Source organism: Ambystoma mexicanum, chromosome 11, assembly GCF_040938575.1.
Source record: "Ambystoma mexicanum isolate Mex_15411 chromosome 11, UKY_AmexF1_1, whole genome shotgun sequence".
Lineage (NCBI taxonomy): Eukaryota > Metazoa > Chordata > Amphibia > Caudata > Ambystomatidae > Ambystoma > Ambystoma mexicanum.
In genome coordinates, this window is record NC_090934.1 from 142,968,053 (window position 1) to 142,987,718 (window position 19,666).

A 19,666-nucleotide genomic window follows, 5' to 3' on the forward strand; every position below is an offset into this window, starting at 1 on the left:
TCCCTTCCTAGTCTTGCTTCTTCGCCCTCTTGTTCGTTTTCCTCTTCCCCTTACCCATCTATCCTCCCACAGCACCCATGTCCCAGCTCCAAACTTTCTATTGCCTTCATTACACTCTTTGCTTTCCCCATTGTGACCACCTTTAATTTCAGTGGTATCTGTGCAGCTTTCCACGCTTCTGCTCCTATACCTGCAAACTCGTTTTTTGTGCACTGTAACCCATCCTCGTTGCGGTTGGGGCCATCGGGCACCTGACCCACCCCACGATTGTTCAGTTTTGGCATAAGGGGGTGGTTTATATTTGGGGTTTGAGTATCCCTCTGCTGCTTTTTATTCTCTTAATGGATATAAGCCCTGCTCCTCCTCCGCATCATCAGATATTACACTTGGCGGCGTGGGAGGCGTAGAGGAGGGATCTGATCACTCCTCCTTCACCTGCTGAAATCTCATCATCCATGGGCTGTACTCCTGGAACATCCACCACAGTTCAAATTGTTCCATGCGTTTAGCAAATTTCTTACCTGTGTATGTACTCTGTAAATGGGTCAAAAGTGATTGCAGCACGTCTTTGGAGAAATGGCCGTTAGGCGGCCATGGCCTCGCTATTTTCCCTTCTGTGCTTTTAGACCATTGTATGCTGTATTTTACTACCTTAGCCTTGTATGGGGGCAGGGTTTTGCAGAGGTGTTACTGCCTCGCTTTACATGGTCCCGTCACACCATATAACTACATAGCAACCCTTTTACCTGACCTCTAGTCGAGGCTTTCGATATCTATCATGAGAGGGAAAAGGTTATAACACACTGTTGATTACTATTTTCTTTTTCACACGAGCCTCTGTGGCTCTGCACCATACACGGCGGGCTCCGTATTTAACCCCGCCGTCACCAGCACTGCCCCTGTCCAGCACACCACCTCAACCATGTGCAGGCGCCTTCCGCGCACTGCCGCTTGTTCACCTGTCCTCCAAACCCAATTTCATAACACCAACTCGTGAACTTTCCAACACACCGTCCTATGCACCACCCTATGGGTGACATCACAAAGCTAAAGTTCAAACAAGAGAAGAGACAATTGTGCGCACAAGATGAATGCCGTTTTCCCCATTCCCCGCAAATACGCCCCACACCCAAAATAACCCCACAGCTATCTTCCCACGTCTCTGAGTGTGCAGTATTTTCTTTTATTTCTCGTGTTTTACTAGAACCAACGCATCGCCTGATGGCTGAAACGCCTCTCTCTGGCAGACTTAATCAGGCAAACACCTTCCACAATCTAGGATAGCTCCAGCTAGCCCTTACAGGGATCCGTCATCTATGCCCCAAACTAACACGTCCAATATATAGTGATACCACATATATAAATGTTTTAACAGTCTCAGCCTACTTAGTCCACAATCCTTGGTCATCACCAGAGCCCTTCGCCACGATATTCAACCAAACATAGAAAAGGGACTTCTACCTCTGCTCAGGTCCCTACCACCATGCACATGTCAAAACAACTTCAGCACCAACATTAATAGCAAATTACACCTCCCTCCTCCTGCATACATGAAACCCACCCACACAACACATTGCCTGTTATGTAGACCACACTTACGTTATTTTGTGTATATTAACGCTGCTCGGCTGCTGGCTCACCGTTACCCACTTGTCTCGGTTCTCTGAACTGCGTGGACACCTCGTCAACTGCTGGCGTGGTAGATTTCTGAAGGTGGCTCCCGATGGCCTAACTCCGGTTGTGATTTCTGTTTTTCTTGCAAATTCCGAGAGGTTCATGCAGCCTTCTGGGTCCGACGGCTAAGGAGGCAGCTTCTGGCTGGGTGTCACACCGCCTCATACACAGAAAACCCGCTCCTCCAGATCCACACTCAGGGATACCTCATTGCCTCGGCAGGTCACACATCGTAGGGCACATGGCATACGTAGGGCACATGGCATACTCAACACCATGGGAGTTTACCGTCCTTCACGTTTGTGGCAAGTAAGATGGAGGCTTCTGCATCACAGACGACCACATCCACGACGGAGAATTGTTCGACACAGCACGGCAAAGATCACGTGATTTCAGCACGGCAACGTTTTGGTACCTTTCGTCACGTGAACATGGTCACGTGTTGCTTGGGTACCTTCGTCACGTGAACGTGGTCACGTGTTCCTCATTCCGTATAAAAGGAACCCAATGACTGAAAGCGTTGCTTCACAGCTGCTTCTTTGGATCACGTGACGCTTCTGCATTCGTTCAAGATTTCTTCTTTTGACCACGGCCTTGTACTTCGGACTGCTCCTTGCCTAACCCTTGTCTGTTTTGGAACTTTGGATTATTTCTTGGATCAACTGTTGCCAACCTTGGATCTGCCTTACGGACTGCCTTGTTTAGCCCTCCTCAAGTATTGGAACTCTTGTTTTGTCCTCGAACTCTAAATCATCCAGATCACGTGCTCCCTTGGGACCTCGGTCCATCCCCAGGTGATAGTCTACCAGGACGCTCTATACACACCACGAGTCATCAAACCCCACATTCACAGGTACTATAGTGATTCAAAGGTTACCCATTGATAATTTCACATTGTACCATAATCTAACCATATTCCTTCCTTTACAGCGCTCCAGGGGTTTTTCCGGTTGTTCCCGCGTCCTGACTCCACGGACTATCACCTTTGGCTCTAATTGTCATTCTGACAGGTGTCATCGTGATTGTCAGTTTGATACTTGGGGACAGAGGGATAGCCCATACTCTGCACGACCATCAACTTTGTAACACTGGGCTGACACCACAACCGATCTCAAGGGACCTCCAACTTGTTAATGCTGCGCCCCCTGATTCGGCCGAGCCATTCTGCGAACCCACAGGTGCAAACCTATGGAAAGCCTAACTCCTTCCCTTTGCCCAGTCAAGAACGCCAGGTCCACACATGAGGCAAGGAATTACTCTGGTTTATTATAGCCAAAGCACCACAAGGATCACATACATGGAAAACATCCACGCATCTCTCAACAGACCCTGGCTTGCAGCCCAGTTTTGATGGCATCTGTCGGCACGATTGGCGTCATTCTCGGGAATCATCTCAAAAACCTATTTTCTCTCAGTATAGTCAGTTGAGTGGTAAGTCCCATATAGGAGCCTATGGAAGTGTGGTGTTATTGGAAAATATAGTGTCAGGTGCATTTTGTGAGGCTTGAGGTCTCCTTCTTAAACCGATTGTAACCTGCTAGATTTCCTAAGCCATGATCTGGCTTCTGCTGTACACGTCTTCTTATAGTCTGTTGGTTAGTGCGTTATGTCTGTCAGGTCTCTTAAGTGCTCCTGCCACACCATGGCGTTATTTGCATATGAGTTTCTGCAAGCAATTACACAAACTCTTCTTGCTTCTTGCATTACCACTGTGTTGTAGCAGGCCTAATGGCAAAATATTTACTGTGCTGAAAGTATGTACATGACACTGTCCTCTAACTATAGAGCTGTATACCTGTGTTCTTAATGTAGTTGAGTGTGTGTGTGTGTCCAGGGTGTGTGGAGAGTGCGTGTGCTTCATGTCTAACATAGCTAAGTCGTCACAGTGTCTCTAACGACAAGTGGCTTGGTTTCTTAGTTCTTAGTCGAGTCTGTCCATCTAACTGTCTCCAGCTCTGTCTTGTGTCTCCTCATTCACTCTGGGTAAAATCTGCACAACTGCTGGATTGTAGGGTCTGCTGGGAGGGTATCACTCGTGATGATTATCCATTGTGGGAGCAGTAGGAATGGATGTAAATTCATATGAACGATGGCCATATTGTCTCTGATGCTTCCTCCTGTTGAAGGGTCTTCCGGGACGGAGGGCACATTCTGATTCTCCGTCTTCAACAACTATCAACTACAGTAATTTTAGTTGGTTGAAAGTATTGCCGCCCGTCTCGTAGTTGGCATTGCAATGAGAGAACGTGTTTCTGTCCATATCGATTTGCATCATCAAGTTGTAGGATGTATTTTAAAATCTATGGGCCTCATTACGAGGTTAGCGGTAATGGGTTAACGGCAATGGTAAGGGTGCCATTGCCGTTAACCCCTTACTGCCGCTTTACAAGGTCCTTTAGCGGGAGCCGCTAAGTAACCATGGAGCTAATAACGGGCTTGTTATTAGCTCCTTCCCCATTCCCATTGAGCCTTATGGGGGCTCGAATGGGAATGGGGAATGGTTCTCAGAATGGGGACTTACCGGGTCCTCCAAGGCTGGAATGACCCGGTAAGTACCCATTCCGAGGACCCGGACCCGGTATGCGGTATGGGGGTAGCCATGGTGCTAATAGCACCATGGCTGCCTCCTACCTTGTAATGAGGCCCAATTACTTTTTTAAGATAGCCTGAAAATTCCAAATGGGCCCATAGGTATCAAACTCAATCAAAACCAGACCCAATGATGGAGCGGACAACATGCATGGCAAAACTCAACTTTATTCACATCAAAGCAAAGCCGGGACAGCATACAGGCATTGAAATCTTGTCGCTCTCAATATGCTTATCAAAAACTGTTGTTTAAGTACTACAAATGTGTCATCAATGACATCATAACATGGCAACAGTTTACAAAACCTAAGGGAAATGGGAATAGGTTAGTGGGTTTGGCTACATATAGATTTCATACAGGTCAAACAAGTCATTGGATTAAACGTATCTGATGGTTCCATCTGACACCACCCCTATATTGATAATAGTTAAACTACATCATCTTCACGGCAAGGGGTTGGTTGGCATACTGCTTGATGGGTGGCATGTCTCTAAGTATTTTGATAGGTTGGCACATTGCTTACCAACCTTGGACACTTGACAGGTTATCAGGATATGAGCCAGACATAGAGTAGGGGAAGAGAGGCCACACGGCCCATGGGATTTTCTTCCTTCAATTAAAAGTTACCATCCTTCATTCTCAGGCCATGAGACCCCACAATCCCTTTTCACTTGACCTTGTGTGTTGCCCCTTGTCTACATGTGCATTTAGGGAGTACGGCAGGTGGTCTATCTGTGTTCACTTCTAATGAATGGCAAATGTTTTCCAATTATGAGTCATGTGCGCTGAGACCGTGTTTGGAATAGATTTACCTTTTATTTATTAAGATTCTAGCTAATGTTAATGTGCATGTCATGTTTTTTATTGCCACTTGGGGCACTCTTAAGTTATTATTCATAGAGTTTGATGGCTTGCTGTGTGTTGCACCTGGCTAACAAAGGGTGGTTGTGCTCTTATACAACTTTAATTAATCTGGGATTATACTGATTGCTTCTTGGGAATGGTTTTCTAGTGCTTTCGTTCAGCCGTACCAATCCTCCCTAATTTCACTTTAACTTGTCATTAGTTGCCATCTACTGTCTGAGCTCGGCACAGATAAGTATTTCTGTGGATTCAGCCTTGTGAGTTTCCCGAGGCTTTTAGGCCTGTGCTCATGCAAAGACATGCTGCAGCTTCCATTTTAAATAAGATGGCTGCCCAATGACACACTTGCTTCTGTGTTAACAAACTATATTCCTGTGTCGTTCATTTTGCATTCACCCTATATATTGTTCATGTTAGTATTTTTCATGTTTGTGGAAGCTAAGTTAATTTTATTCACGTCTAAATCAATATATTACCTAGTGTACATGTTCTTCATATGAGTACATATTTGCTTCGTATCTAATGCATGTTTTTCTACTGTTACGTTAGTTTGAATGATTTTGTCATCTTCAGCTCACATTGTCCCCAAGCCGTGCTGTACCTGCGGCGAATATGGGCAGAATGTTGTCTCAGTGAGTAATGTCTCTAACCTTTGCGGTATTGGTGTTGGGGAGGGGCAGAAGTTATGGATGATGTATTAATCTACCTTCCAGCAACTGTTTTTTAAATGTTTGCATGGGCTTGCCCCTATCCACTTGGAAAACAAGCTAGTACCGTATAGTCTAGCAGAACGACTTTGGTCCAAAAGTCATTGCTTTTTAAAAGTTTCAAAATTGGAATATTTATTTTATTTATTTAATTTAATGTGTTTTAGTTCCATATAACTATTCCACATGTGACATAAACGTATACAATTCAACAATAATAACAGAACATGGTTAATTCCCTAACATACACAAACTTCATCATCATGCTGAGAAAACCACACTTTCACGGGCTCCAGAGGCAGTGGCACCAGGGTTAACATGCCCCACCTAGGAGAGCCATATTGATGATTTTTCCCCCTCCTCCAATTTTGGGAAAGGATTGTGCTTTTTGAGGGGAGTTGGTTCCTGGTCACCTGAATTGAAAACATTGTGCTATCACTACAGCTACCAGAATTCCTTGAGACTGAAATTGAAACTAATCAGTAACACCTGAAAAGAAAGTCTGGCTCCCTGAAGATTGTTAGAGGCATGAAAGCGCTTGGAGGAGAAGATCAACTGAACTGCAGCAGGTATACATGACTGGGAACTAGAGTGCGCTCCCCACCTTCCCTTTTCCTTCTGACATTTATCTGCATTTCCTTACTTCCAGGGGCTCCTTTTGACACTCTTCCGCATTTCCTCACTTCCAGGGCAACCTTCTGACACTCTTCCATATTTCCTAACTTCCAGGGCATCATTAGGACACGCTTCCCCATTTAATCACTTCCACAACATCATTCTGACACTCTTGACACTCATCCACATTTCCTCACTTCCAGGGCATCATTAGGACACGCTTCACCATTTAATCACTTCCACAACATCATTCTGACACTCTTGACACTCATCCACATTTCCTCACTTCCAGGGCATCCTTCTGACACTCTTCCCCATTTCCTCACTTCCACTGCAAACTTTCTGACACTCTTCCACATTTCCTCATGTCCAGGGCATCCTACTGACACTATTCCACATTTCCTTACTTCCACCGCATCCTTCTGGCATTCTTACACATTTCCTCACGTGCAGGGCATCCTTCTGACAATCTTCCACATTTTGTAAATGCCAAGAGATCTTTGTGACACTATTCTATATTTCATCACTTCCAGGGCATACTTCTGACACTCTTCCCCATTTCCTCACTTCCACGACATCCTTCGGACACTTTTGCACTCTTCCACATTTCCTCACTTCCAGTGCATCCTTCTGACATTGTTCCACATTTACCCTTTTTCCGAACATCCTTCTGACACTCTTCCACATTTCCTCACTTCCAGGGCATCCTTCTGACACTCTTCAAAATATCCACACTTCCAGGGCATCTTTCTGAAACTCCTGTCCATTTTTACACTTCCAGGGGCTCCTTCTGACATTCTTCAACATTTTCACACTTCCAGGGCATCCTTCTGACACTCTTCTGCATTGCCTCACTTCCAGGGCATCTTTCTGACACTCTTCTGCATTGCCTTACTTCCAGGGCATCCTTCTGACACTCTTCTTCATTTCCTCATTCCCAGGGAAACCTTGTAACAGACTTTTAAATATCCCCACTTCCTGGTTAGGCTTCTAACACTACTCTGCATGTTCACACTTCCATGGCATGCTTCCATACACTCTTGTGCACTTCCACACAGGCAGGAGATCCTTTTTACAACCTTCTGCAATTCCAAACTTCCAGGGACTCCTTCTGACACTCTTCTTCATTTCCACATTACCAGGGCCTCCTTCCAACGCTCTTCTGCAGGTCCACACTTCTAGTTCCTCCTTCTGACACTCTTCTGCATTTCCATACTCCAAAGGACTCCTTCAGACACTCTTCGGCATTTCCACACTCCCAAGGACTCCTTCAGACCCTCTTCAACATTTCCACACTTCCAGGGCATCCTTCTGACACTCTTCTACAGTTCCACACTCTTCAACATTTCCACACTTCGAGGGCATCTTTCTGACACTCTTCTGCAGTTCCACACTTCCAGTGCCTCCTTCTGGCACTCTTCTGCATTTCCACAATCCAACAGACTTCTTCAGACACTCTTCAACATTTCCACACTTCTAGCGCCTCCTTCTGACACTCTTCTGCATTTCCACACCCCCAAGGACTCCTTCAGACACTCTTCAACATTTCCACACTTCCAGGGCATTCTTCTGACACCCTTCTGCAGTTCCACATTTACAAGGACTCCTTCAGAAACTCTTCAACATTTCCATACTTCCATGCCTCCTCCTGAGACTCTTCTGCGGATCACACTTTTCAACATTTCCACACTTCCAGGGCATCTGTCTAACACTTTTCTGCATTTCCACACTCCCAAGGATGCCTTCAGACACTCTTCAACATGTCCACACTTCTAGCGCCTCCTTCTGACACTCTTCTGCATTTCCACACTCCCAAGGACTCCTTCAGACACTCTTCAACATTTCCACACTTCCAGGGCATCCTTCTGACACTCTTCTACAGTTCCACACCCTTCAACATTTCCACACTTCGAGGGCATCTTTCGGACACTCTTCTGCAGTTCCACACTTCCAGTGCCTCCTTCTGACACACTTCTATAGTTCCACACTTCCAGGGCATCCTTCTGACACTCCTCTATAGTTCCACACTTCCAGGGCATCCTTCTGACAATCTTCTGCAGTTCCACACTTAAAAGGACTCCTTCAGAAACTCTTCAACATGTCCACACTTCCAGGGCATCAGTCTAACGCTGTTCTGCATTTCCACACTTCCAGTGCCTCCTTCTGAAACGTGTCTGCAGTTCCACACTTCCAGGGCCTCCTTCTGACACTCTTTTGAAGTTCTAAACTTCCAAAGCCTCCTGCTGACACTCTTCGGCAGTTTCACACTTCCAGGGCCTCCTGCTGACACTATGCAGTAGTTCCACACTTTGAGGGCCTCCTTCTGACACTCTTCTGCAGTTCCACGCTGCCAAGGACTGCTTCCAACACCCTTCAACATGTCCACACTTCTAGGGCCCCCTTCTGACACTCCTCTACAGTTCCACACACTTCAACATTTCCACACTTCCAGGGCATCTTTCTGACACTCTTCTGCAGTTCCACACTTCCAGGGCCTCCTTCTGACCCTCTTCTGCAGTTCCACACTTCCAGGGCCTCCTTCTGACCCTCTTCTACAGTTCCACACTTCCCGGGGCTCTTCTGACACTCTTCAACATTTCCACTCTTCCAGGGCCTCCTTCTGACACTCTTCTGCATTTCCACACATATCTGTCATCCATCGGACACTTCCACAAGTCCACACGGTTAGGGCATCTTGTTGACACCATTCTAATTTCCACATGGTCAGGGCATCGTTCTGACACTATTCTCATTTCCACATTTCAATGACATCTGTCTGACACACTTCCACATTTCCACATTTCTATGGCATCTGTCTGAAACACTTCCACATTTCCACATTTCTATGGCATCTGTCTGAAACACTTCCACACTTCCTCACTTCCAAGGCATGCAGGAAATTGATGTTCCTCTGGCTTTATTACCTCTACAACACATCTCATGCCCATTGGCCTCTGTTTAACTATTCTTAACAGAGTCAAATTATGTCTGAAAAGTATTCTTGGGAGAGTCTACCTGAAAGTAATGTCTGTTTCACAATTAAAGAGGACTTGACTGACTTCCTCCAAGTCTCCTGATTGGAATCTCTTCTCATCTCTATTGCATTCCTTCGCTGTCTTTCACAGTTCTCACTCTTCAGACAATCCATCCTTAATCATAATCAATGCCCATGGCCAGGATTTTGGATTTATCGCATATATTTCTTTTTTGGATATCTTTCAACTTCACACGCTCAACAGAGACAATCGAGTCCCAATGCCATATATCTCAAGTCTTAAACAGTCTTGCTTTTATCTAACTTTTCTCCTTCTAAGATTGATATTTGTTTAAGTTGTCAAAAAGGAAATTATATCGTGCCTCCTATTGCAATAAATATATGTATATTGGCCTACGCCAAGCTGCTCGAAAGTCGCTTGCAAAAGTATCCGTGTTGCAAGGTCCTGACATTAAAATCAATGTAAGCCGCCATTTTAGGTTCATCCGCCATTTTAGGATTCGCTTTGTAAAAGTCACCCTGTGAGTTAAAATGGTGGACAATGCCATTCCAAAAAAACAACATGGCCGTCTTGACCTCTGTACATAGCTAATATGTAACTTGCCTGCAGGCCACTTGTTGAGGTCATGAACTGAGACTTTGTCCTTCATTGACTTGTGTGTAAGGGATTACTCGTGTAAAGAAACTAAGCCACTAGTGTACTATAAAAACAATGTATTCAAATACTGAACATAGAACACTTGTTTATCTGCATTGTATTAATGTTTAAGAAGACTAGCATGGAAAATCCCAGATCACACAGTTATTGCATAGGCTTGTTGGTACATGTATTAAAGGCAAACCAGTTATATGCGGTTGTTCGAGACTTGTCACGAACCCTAGCTCGGTGATGTATTAAGTGGAATATTAACCCGAAGTGGGGCTGGACATCGTGCCCACACAGTGTATAAAAAGCGAATGCATTCTAATGTACAGCGTCTCTCACTGAACACATTGAACCACGCTGGAGTTCGTTGTGTTGTACTGAGGGCCGATAGCAATCCGATTTTGCTCTGTTTTTGTAACTGGATTCAGTATAAAATAAAGTACTTTGTATGTTCCTTTGTAACCCGTGTTCGGTGTATTTCATTTTGCGGTACTCAGCCTCGATATTTTGACTTTGTTTTCACAAAGTGGCACTAATTAAAATGTTCAGTCATTTTTTATTTCTCCATGCAGACCAGCAGCAATAATGCATTTGCCACTGACAGAAATTACTTCATCACTGGTGGTAATGTATGCAGGCAGGGTCCCATCTGAGTAAATTGGGCTTGCTGGCGGTATGTTCCTCTCCTTCAATGGTTGATGTAGCATCACCAGAAATACTCACCATAGGAATGTGGCACACTCCATGCCACTGTGTTTACAACAAGGTCATCGGAGTGATGCTATATTCCTGTGACATACATTTTTTAGACTAATTTCCCCGGTTAGTCCTGAGAGCTTGATTTGGGCACATACTATATACACGTGATCATCAGTTACATGCGCGGACTTGCCAAAGCTTCAGTTTCAAGCAAGACTTGGGAGCATAAGGCCACGATGATGCTTTCTAACTCTGCCATGTTCAAACACACTATGGGAGGACTTCTAAGATGTTTGCCAACCTGTGCTGTCTTCATATCTCCATCAGTGCAACTGTTTGCATACGAGACGAGATGCACATTAGAATTGTACTCGATCTTCTTGTTACAGTCTCTAACAACTGTCAGACTGCCACTTGCCTGATTCTCTCTGTCAATCCGTTCCCTGGTCCATTCATCGGTTGTCCAAGATCGGGAAGATGTCTTTATTTAGTAAACATCACAACTCTATCAATCTTTTCATTCGTGTCCTTTTGCCATTGCTCTGACTAGAGTAATGTGCGATTTACAGCAGTAAACTACAGTGCCACATGTAATCGTCTAATGAATCTACTTACATCTTTGTCATATTTCTGTTTTGAGGCACGACATTTATTTAGGAATAGTTGCAAATATTTCTTGTCTCTCTGAGTCAATCAAAGAATATTAATGAAAAATGTCAAAACATAGGTAATTGTACTTTTTTAAAATAATTGGTGCTTGAGCTTGTGTCCTTTTGTGCTCAGTTTTCTTTGGGGACCATTATTGCGAGGAGCAATTGAGCATATTTGCTGGTATTGGTCTGAACTCTGAAATGCAAGGATGAGTTGTTGCTGGACCCCTGGTACTTGCACAGATGTTTGGTGAGGGGAACCTCTTAGCAATATGTCCTAATGGACCGGCTCTACAGTTGCAAATGCATTGAGTAGTGGTGCAGAGCATGTTTTTGCTTCAAAATAGCAAGTGTAAAAAGAACAGATTCTTTGAAAGCTGACAACTCTTTCAAAACAACTATTCATCGAAGAGGGAAAACATTGTGTACGCGTTGCTGAAGTTTGCCTTTCAAGATTACAAGCAATAGAGGCAGTCATTTTAATTAGGAATTCTTGGGGTGTATTGTACAGCCCTTCTCCCTTCTGATACCACACAGCAAGTTCAATGGTCTTTGACAAGCCTTCTGAGGATCAACAAGCGAAAAGTCTTTAATTAGTTCTTTCCATAGACAAAGTCACATGTTATAATGAAGGCAGACCTCAGTGACAGTTCAATGGGAAATATAAAACATGCATACTGCTCTGCAAAGTTATCAGGAATTCGCACCCGGGGAAGGGCACTCAGCCAATCAATGGCTGGAACAGTTGGCGGGAATACACAGTGTACCACCTGCTTTTTCCAGCAACTTTATTTTTTATTTCTTTTTTGAATGAGCGAAGTCAGCATAGAGTCTCTCCCTTTCCCCCCACCCCCAATCCTACATCAAAACATACCCTTGCTCCTTCTCCATCCTCCCTCTCCACATACCTGCTGGACCAGAGCTTTGTGCTGCGGACCCGGCGCACTTCCTGCCCGCGGCTGCCGCCATCGGAATGGTAAAGGGACATAGGTCCGGATTCACGGAATTTTCTGTGCGGTAAACAGGGACATTGCCTGCCAAACCGTGCGCGAAATCCCGTTTGTCGATTAATGGAATCGACTGCGTGGGACTTTTTCATACTTTGCGGGGACTTCCTGCAGGCTCGACATTTCGCTGCATGCAGTCAATCACCCTGCACGAGACACCTCGTAAAGCGTGGGCATGGCCTGTGCAGAGGCCAGAGTAGGGAGCGGAACATGCAAAATGGGTAGGAACAAGGGAAAATGTGTGGGTCATGAGGGATCGGCGCAGGCAGACAAACGCATGCCCACTAATATGCATAACGAAGTGTATTCAAGGATCTGACCGAGAGAGCTCTCGTCGGGGAAAGGCCCACGCAAAGCCCTTATTATATCCGCCACCCGAAGGCAGGCGTACAGACACTTGCGCATAGGAATCATCTCTGCGTGGTGAGATTGCATGTTGCATCTAGCGGTGCCTGCACACAGACGAGGTTCAGAACTAACTTAAGGGTGTGCATGTGCAGTGTAGAGGGGATGCATGAACGGTTTACGGGGTTCACGCAGAGATTTTCCATAGTTTTACCTGCTTTACAGAAATGTGTACATATGTTGTCAGGGTGTTGCTAATAGTTACGTGGGACCCCGCACCGTGTCCCTGAGGTGCACACCTGTTTGCATGGTACCTCACACACTATTTCAAGGGTGCATGTGTTTGCGCCCAAGGAGCATGCAAAGCTAGCTGTATGTGGCTCTTTTTTCTTTGCGTGGGGACATGTAGGGGGGGTTCCGGCCGTGACCTGGGGTATACGGTCACTTTGCATGAACTATCACGATGACTATCACCCCTTGGCCGGGGGCGCACATGGCTGGTAAAGACCCACAGCCCTTTCCGGGGCTTTACTCTGTCCTGCCTAGGCTCGTGCTGGTGGGCTGTTACCGGTCATGTCCGCCTCTTAGACACAGGGGTGAATGCCATGTTTGTCATTTCAGGACTGCTACAAATTAATCCATATTTCTGATCCATAGATGATAAGAGGGCAAAGAGTTTAAAACAGACATGGCGATGGGTAAGTATGGTAGCAAGGTTGCCCTTCTTGAATGCGTGCCCTCTCGTGAGATGTAGAAATTACATGCTGGTGTGCAAATGTATCCATCCTTACATCCAATAAAGCACCTTCTCTGTATTAAGGCACTACTCATGAAATGGAAAGACTGTGGGTCCCATTCAGACTGTGGCCTTATTCCTGTGCTATTTCTGCGGAAATCGCTTCACACTCGGTTCCTGCTACCGGCACTGGCCCAGCAGATTTACTGCTGGGTTATGAGTGCTGGCATGGTGGGGTTAATTCGCATTTTTTTGAGTTCATAGCACTCTTTGGTAATTTGGCAGGTTTACCGCAGGCAGTAATTCCGTCCACTGTAAATCCTCCCGTGTTTGAAGACGAGGATTTTAACTGGGTTCTCCTGCTTGAGGTACATCCTCTACTTCAAGGAAAGACTTGGAAATCGGGGGAGCAGAAAAAGTGGCCTTGTTCTGTTGCTGTCAAAAAGCGTGGTGGTAATGGCACTATAACAGAAATGTTATCACACTACCAAACTCGTAATGAGGCCGGTAGTGAAAATGCACAGGGAGAAAAATAGCTGGGAAACAACTAATTTGAAGACAGTCTGAGTCATTACGAGTTTGGAGGCAGCCATGGTGCTGTTGGCACCATGGCTGCCTCCAAACCTGTGTCCGGGTTCTCGGAATGGGAACTTACTGGGTCATTCCAATCTTGGAGGACCTGGTAAGTCCCCATTCTGAAAACCATTCCCCATTCCCATTCGAGACCCCATAGGGCTCAACGGGAATGGGGCAGGAGCTAATAACGGGCCCGCAAATAGCAGGCCCCTTATTAGCTCCCTGGTCCCTTAACGTGTCCCGCTAAGGGTGGCTGGTAAAACCAGCCGGCCCTAGTGGGACCCACTAATGGACCTCGGAATGCGGCGGTAGGGGGTTAACGGCACCGGCATCCTTACCGCTGCCGTTAACCCCCTACCGCCGTACTCCTAATGACCCCCAGTGTTGCTGAAGAGTTTTCATCAGTGTGCCCTTGTGCACTTTGTTATTTCGATGTGCACAAACGTTGCACTTTTTGATTTGAGCAGTCTTGATATCTGAACGCTCAGCACTAAATGGAACACATTTCAGATACTGTCACAAACCATCCCCCGTCCCATAACCCACCCTTAGCATGCATCTGGGTGCTTAGATATTTCTATTATATGTCATAAACCAGAAATATCTTTTACTGGCTGTGTGCTTTGAACAGCAAAACAGTATGGAGTTGGATTGTAGGTTTTAAATGAATCAAACATAAGTCATGGAAAAGTGCACATTCATCCCGCAAAGGCTGCACACCGAGAACTACACTGCGCAAGCCTGCACAAAGAATAAAAAATGTGTGGCCCGTGTATTCATGTAATTTCCAGTGCAAAGTACCCGTAAAAGCAAGTCGTGACCAGAACGCCCCCGACACACCCCCACTCAAAGCCAAAACAGCCAGAACAGCTACCTTTGCATGCTCCACCGGGCACGAATACATGCACCATTGATACAGTGCCTTGGGTCCTCCGCAAGCAGGCCTGCATCTCGGGGACCAAGCACAGGGTCCCCCGTAACTGGTACCGGCACCCTGACAACATGCGTATGATTTATCGTATATCAGGTAAAACTCTCAAAATCTGCATGCAAACCTCCATAAACCATACCTGCTCCACAATACACTGTGTATGCGTCCGATCTCATCTCCAGCTGCATATACGCACCCCTGAACCCAACATGCAAACCCACCTCCACGCTGCCATTCCTATTGGCAAGTATCTATACACCTGCCTTCAGGAAGCGGAAAGATCGAGATATTTGCGCGGGCATTTCACAGGCGAGAGGTGGCTCAGTTTCATCCATGAATACGCTTTGCATGCACGTTTTTGGACGTGCTATGGACTGCCTGAGACCCGTCCCTCGCAACACCCACTTTTTTTCTTGTTCTTACTTATTTACCAAGTTCCGCCCCCTGCTCTGCCCTCTGCCCAGGCCTTTCCCACGCTCTGCGTGGTATCTCACGAAAGACGCTTGTCCACTCAGAGAGACGTGTCGGGCATGTGCAGTTTCCTCGCAGATTGGCACGCAAATTCCTGATTTGCCACGTAAATATTTCCATGAATCAGGCCCAAAGGGACCGATTCTCAAAAAGCAGTGCAAATGAAAGGAGCGGGAGAATGTGCTTGTTTCATGTTTCATTTGAGCTGCTTTCTGAAATGCTCAGGTCACCTTAATCACAAAGGAGACCTGAGCATTTCAGGAGGGGAAGGAGAGTGGCGCAAAGAGGCACTGTCCAGCTCCCATTCATACATTAGTATCGGGTGTGTAGTGATCACAATACTAATATATGAAAGACTACTAGCAACCATGTGGCTGTTTGAACCACATTTCAGAGAAATGGGCCATTAAGGTGCTCTTCTCTATGACATTTTGGAGAGAAAAAAAAAAACATTTCCCTCCCTGTCTGGGGGATAGAAAGGCTAATGTGATTCAAAAACCAATCATGGGACAGTCAGAGATGACCCTGTCATGATTTGCACCTACCCATGCGCCTGTTCCAAACAGGTGCATGGGATAGACCCTCATGTCTATGCATATAAAAGTGCCCCCAGTTTGAGAATTTGGGATGCACTTTAAAATGTGTAGAAATGCCACTTTGTTTGCGCAAAGGGGAAAGAAGGGAATATGAATGAGCGCCTCTAAGATGTGCTCACTCTGATGCCCCATGAGAATCGGGCTGCTGCTTATTGTGACGCAAGTGGGGAGATGTGCTATCAGGAGACACTTGTGCCAAAAAAGGTATCATAATCTGGGCCAAAGTTCCACATCAGTACAAGTGACACTATACATGCTAAATGATATCTAAAACAATAATTGTGTTCTAAACATAATTATTAAACATAAGTATCAAGAAAAATGATCTTAATGGGATTCCCCAAGCAGCTAGGACAAGCAATCTCGTCCTTGGCACTTAAGGGGTTAACAAGGGAAATTACTATAAACAAGACCATACCTGAAAACACTGAGCAAACTGTCCGAATGGTTTCCCAACAATAGCATTTAAACATACAACCCTCAAAAGGCCACTACATCGTCACCAGTAAAACCATACAAAATCCATTCTTTTTTTGTAACTAGAGGCATGTCACCCGTCTCTCATAAAATGCAACATAATCCAGTAAATTAATTCATGTTTTAAGAGTTTTTAGCATAATCCAAAATCACAGTATCGTTAATTAGCTGGAAACCCTTACACCCGCTACTTGGTTCTATCTATAGACCGCGTACAAACCATTGCACCAGTGATTGCAGTACAAAACGTTGCAATCCCGCGGGTGCAAACTTTTCTGTGTGGCCCGCTCCCCTTCCTTGTGGGGCTCCCCCCAAGCCCCTGACCGTTTTGTGCCACCCTCCGTCCCCCTCCCCATGCACCTGCCCTCTCGCCACTTATCTCCTTGGAGCTCTGGCCTCCAGCTGCCGAGTCCCATGTTCCTTCGACACTCTGCAGAACGTGTACTCGGAAGCTTAGAGCACAGCATGGCTCGCTTTTGTGTGCAACCTTTTGTGACCCAGGCTCCAGGTGAGCGTTTTTCAGATTGCGAAGCTGCTATTTACCAACATATGGTGTACACAGTCATTATGTGGCGTTAAGAACCGATCTAGCGGGCCGGATCGGGTGTTAAGTCGATTAGAACCCCAGGTTTCAAAAGCAGTAACCTGGGGTGCTAAAAAAGGGGTTTTCTTCCTACAACAGGACGTGAGCAGCATCCCGTTGTATGAGGGGAAAACCTTTACCAACATGGCCGCCATGGAAAAGGAAGGCGGGGCTCTGTACGGAGCCCCTCTTCCCTTTCCATGGTGGCCGTTCTGAGCAGAGAGGAAGGGTCGGCTGCCGCGGCAAGTGCCGCGACAGCCACAATAAGTTAAGTTTGTGGTTGGGGTGGATTAAAAATAAAAAATGCGGGATGATGCGGGAAGATGACAGCGGGGGAGCCAGTCATCAGGCAGCTTGGAACGTGGGTTTACAGTGGCACTTAAAGTCAGCGTTCCTAGCCACCTGGCAGGTGCTAATGTCAATTCATCAGTTAGTTCTTGCCCAAACAGTCATGTTGCTTCACATTTCGATAAAAATAGTCTTGCATATCAGCTTTAGCCACTTTTGCCACTGCTCTTAGTGGCAACAACACATTGCACAGTACCATGCTCTTTGGAACTCAATAGAACCCACTGCAGTTTATGACCCATTTCCTTTTTGGCCAACATTCTTTATACAGACCATAAATGACCAAATTTCTGGAGTTTTCATAAGTCAAGGTGTTTCTGTAGTTAACCTCTGGGTTCTGTCTAGACAGCCTTTGCTTTGGGCTGCCGATTCCTCTTCTCCCACAACTTTACAGTAGACAGAAGGGATCTTTTAAGCACTGTTCTTCTTGGAGGCATAGGTTTTCACATGTAAGTCTTGTTCGTGGCCTTGGCATGCAGCCTCTGTGTCTGGATGTGCTAAGGAAATGGCAGATGCGCTATCTAAATGGCTCTGGCATAAATGACTTGGTAGAGGATCACTATTAGGAACCTGTTTTCATCTATTTATTGGATTTGTTGCAAACTCAATGTGTGTGTGCTTTCTCAGAGTTATGTGACCAATTGGTTCCGGTAGCTATCTGCACCTGACATTCAAGCATATTTCTCACTGCTTCCAACTGAAACTAATTGACGTAAAAAATTGGACTATGTTCCCCAGGAAATGCTATCTGGTGTAGTTTCAGCTTGCTATCCCTAACTCCCATCGGAGCGCTGACCTTGGTTGCTGCCGGCTACTGTCTGAGCTATGTAAGGCCTGGAAAGATTGTGTTAAGAAATTGTGCGTCAGGTTGCAGTATTTCACAATTGAGGCCTTGCAGGATTTAGTCTAAAATGGCAGTTCTTCTGTTCACTTTCCACCATGTTGTGCTTTCCGCGTTCTTTGTGTCTTCATATACGTATTCTTAGTGTCTACGTGCAAATATTCTTCATGTCTACATGCAAGTGTTCTTCATGTCTGCGTGTGACCATTTTTCATTACCATTTGCCTATAAGTGAAGTGCAAATGTGATATTATTGCAATAGTGAACATTTAATATTGCTCAGTTTCTTACCACTGTTGCTGCTCCTCAAACGGGGTCACTGTTGCACTGCCCCTGCTGAGTGTGTCACTTGTTCCAGCTCGAACAAGATGTTTGAACCGCCATACCTGAAACAGCTCATCAAACCACCAGCATGCATGTCATCTACCCACAGCTCTATATCAAACTAATAATCGTGGTCTCATCGACTAACATCCTATGAAGGCTGCATCGAACACAGAAAGCTTCATCTCAGGCCCGACTTGACAACCGCTCCACCTCTGACTAATTGTGATGCGCCACAGTGACCATCCAAACCTGGTTTGACCCACTTGCATAACCTTGAGAAGTCTGGTTTGACTCTGCTGAACTACCAAGAACTGATAAAGGCAGTGTCAGAATCCTCTGCTCCAGATCCATTTGTTGGGACCCTAGAGATTGGTTAAGCACCATCTGGCCATTTTCTCCCAAAGAGATATCCTTTTGACAACATTAGTGATTCATTGAGCTTTTCTCCCTGCTACACATCCAGAGTGCTTGCATCATTACATTCTGCATTTATTTGTCTTCCTTTACAGGGGTGGGTTTTGTTCGAGTTTTGTAGTACAGTTTTTATCGCATGTTGGTGTGTTTAATTTAAAGACTATGGGCCTCATTACGAGGTGGGCGCAAAGGGATACCGGGAACCGTTAAGGACATTGGTGCCGGTAATTCCTTTGCGCCCGATTCCGAGGTCTCTTCCTTAATGCCTGGTTTTATCAGGTGTTATGTACGGGGCCCGTTAAGGGACTTCAGAGCTAATAACGGTACCGCAATTTGCGTTACCATTATTAGTACCTTCCCCCTTCCCATTGAGCCCTATGGGGGCTGAAATGGGAATGGGGAATGGCTTTTTCAATGGGGATTTACCGGTCCCACAAAGGTCGGAATAGACCGGTAAGTCCCCATTGAACGAGGGCGGACTCGGTACCGGTATTGGAGGTAGTCATGGTGCTAATAGCGCCATGACTACCTCCAACCTCATAATGAGGCCCTATATATTTGTATAGACCCTTGC